Source organism: Leuciscus leuciscus (assembly GCF_965113295.1).
Source record: "Leuciscus leuciscus genome assembly, chromosome: 7".
Classification (NCBI taxonomy): Eukaryota; Metazoa; Chordata; class Actinopteri; order Cypriniformes; family Leuciscidae; genus Leuciscus; species Leuciscus leuciscus.
The window spans coordinates 32,967,897-32,971,497 of NC_138731.1; positions in this window are offsets into that span (position 1 = coordinate 32,967,897).

Here is a 3,601-nt window from a genome sequence, read left to right on the forward strand (position 1 = left end):
CTTGGGCAGTGAAAAAAATAATAATCTGGCTTTACCTTCACATTGCAGAGGACAGCGTTTTCTCGACATGATGCTGTCCAGTATCCACAGGAATCAGCTGCAGGTTTGAGGTTCAAATTTTCCCTGGTGTCTGCGCGCCAATAAGTGGGCGGGCAATATGCTAATGTTTTGTCACAACGCTTCCGCGTTTTGTCTCAGCCCGCCCAGTTACATACGGTGTGGTGAACAAATGAACAAGTGAGTGACAATTGTCTCTGGTGAAACTCAGGGGGGCAGTCATAAGGAAAAAATTGAAGCTTCCCCGGGCGCCGCCATTGATTAGCAGACCATCACCTGCTGTTAGCATTCCATTGACTCCCATTCATTTTGGCGTCACTTTGACAGCGAATAACTTTACATCTGAGGCGTTTAAAGACTCCATTTGTCCATTATTTATTTCTAAAGAAACACGAAAATGTATAAAAGGCTCCATTACCTTGTATCTTACGTTATGGCCCTGTAGAAGCAGTTTTTGTAAAAATAGGCTAACCATTGCGTCATAACCACGCGACTCTCTGTCACACAGTAGAGAAATGACCGTATAGACAAGAGGAGGAGCTCGCGGGCAATCAGGGGGACGTGGAGGCAAAATGACAAAATAATTCATCAGAATACTTAGCAAAAGTTTCTCCTGCTCCTAGCTCATGGACACCTCCTACTCACACTCTCCGTCTCTGCACGTTTCAGAAGGGAATGATTCAGATTTCTCTTGGCACAGCTACTAGAAGACAGACGGGTTGCTCACGTCACATCTACGTCGTCAAGCTCAGTTTGAGTCTGCGCAGTACGCTCAGCCATCAGGAAGTGAGTGCTTCTAATTGACTTCACTTTTCTCCGTTGAATCCAATGGGGTCGCTGTGTCCATTTATTTTACTGTCTATGGTGAAACTGAAGAGATGGGTCCCAGCTTAGGACCCATTAGTATGCCAGTAGTATGCCTGATCAGCACACCGGTGCTGCGTCGGAAACCGTTTTTGCATTAGGTGGAGATAATGGCAAATTACACTTGCCGTTTACAAGAACTTCCAGCGGTTAACGTGAATGATGTTAACATAATTGTGAGGCAGTTAGCTGTCATACCTAAGAGTAAGAAAGAGAAGGGCTTTAAATTATATATTTCGAGCTACATCGACAACTTTGAGGGTGAGTATTCACTCATTTCATGCAAAATCCGACTAGCGAATCGGTTTCTAAAATCGTTGTCTCCGTTTCTGAGAAAATACATTTTATGATAGTACGATAGTAAACTTTGCTATAGAACGTGCTATGCAGAAGTAAAGCCGCTGGCTGAGATTCTACCGGAAATACACGTGCATAGAGCGTATTCATTTCATTGACTGCAGAGTCGACTCTTGCTTTTGAAAGACAACAACTTTACATACGGTGCACTTTCAGATTTAAAACTTTGCAGGATGTTTTCATTCACTTAGAGCAATGTTACACACTACATGAAAGGTCATTTTCAAAAATCCATAATAGGGGCCCTTTAAGAGTTTCAGAGTGACGGTGAGAAGACATATGGCAATGGATACAAAGTCTGCCCTAGTGAAAAAAAACTTTGCCAAAATGTATTTAAAATAGGCCTGTTGTCGGTTGTTTAAAAAAAGGTACTTAAAGCAGACAAAGACCACTTATAAATATACATTATTAAGCTTTTTAGATGTTTAAAAGAAGACTTTGTCATTTTCAGCAGAGACCACACAATGTAGTATGATACTGTGAACATAAACAACGTCAAGATATGAGATTTAGGAAAGCAAAAGATATGAATTTATGGGATAAAATCCATTATAAATTAAGAGGATAAAATTATGTTCATTGTGTGTTTTAAATCATCATACTCTTAAAGGGATAGTTCACTTTGAAATTAATTTTTGGTATGTTTTAGCTTACCTCAAGGGCATCCAAGATGTAGGTGTCTTTTTTTCCGCGGTAGTTTCAATTTTGATATTTTTAGGTCAAACCGTTCTTGTCTGTCAGTCATATAATGCAGGTCGATGGTCACCACCTCAAAGAGCATGCACAGAGTCCAAATTAAAACAATTCCACATCGTCCAAATTAAACAATTCCCCATCGTAAGTACACATTGATGGCCTAAGACACGAAACGAGCGGTTTGTGTGAGAAAACGAACAGTATTTATATCGTTGTTATCTCTTGAACACAGCCGCGTCCAAATGATCTGAGGGCGCGGGCGGGTATTGATATATACACTAGATGTCGCCTTGGCTACTGCAGTTCATTTGCAGTTCTAAACTTTACACAAGCTTCGCTACAGTAGCTAAAAGTCAAATGCCCATAAATGTACTAAATGATTAATAGTAAAAGTTTAAACATTTAGAAATAATGAAGAGATTTAACTTTAGACTTGGTACTGCAAAAACATTAACAAATAATTAATGATTTGTAAAAATGTGTACAGTATATAGTAGAAGTCTGTATACACACCACAACAAACGAAGACCAAACATGTGACCCTAACAGACTGTGGTTATGAGTTAATGAATAAAACATTAACATGAATAGTTTGTGTGAACTGCCTAAAGTGACTAATTAAGCTTAATTTGTAAATGTAAAAATGGTCATTAGGTAATGTGAAGTTTAAAGAAATTTAGCATTCAAAACAAATGTAACAAAAAAGTGCATATGAATTGAAAGCATTTTAATTTATATTAAACAATGATCTGTTAATCATTATGTAATGTTTATCACGTTTTTATCACGTTTAACATGCATATTATCTCATAGCTATTTAAATATCAATTGATCTATTAGGCATTATATAATGTTTCTTAATGATTTACTAATTTATATATTTTTTATTCAATGTAAACCATCTGTCAAAATCATTTGTACATTTTTAAAAAGTGCATGATCATATGAATTGAAAGTTGAATGACATTTGCAAGCATTTCAATTTATATTAAATCATTTTCTGCTAATCATAATGTAATGTTCAATACATTAATTAGTAAACATGAACAACCACATTATCTCATATTTGTGTGAATATATATACAAACTAATGTTATGTTAGGCATTATATGTTTGTTAATGATTTATTAATGAAAGTTATAATAAAGTGTTACCCAATATAATGTGCATATGAAAATTATTTAGTTGCAGTTAGTATATATTTGGCACTTTCCACAATAGGACCTGAAACACTTGTCAATACATTTTTTTTTTTTTTTTTCTCAACAAATTGTCAGTGAAAGGAGGTGCTTAACCTTTAGAACATGTTAATGTCAGCCTTAGAAGGTTGTAAATACTGTATGACCCGTTTTATTTTTTATTCATTTTATAGGAAATGCAACCATTTCCCAAAAATGTAGTACATTTATAAATACAGTTGAAAAGTTCCCAGAAATTTTTAAATTGTAAAACATTAAGTAAGCATTGAAAGGAAAAAGATATTAAACAAAATAAAAGCTAAAACAAAACTATGCCAAAACCGGCGAACTTTGGTTTGTAGTTACTTTTCTCATAAATTAAAGAACAAATGTTTGCTTGATTATTAAAAACTAATCGTGTTGAATTTGAGCTTGACTAATATGGTCAA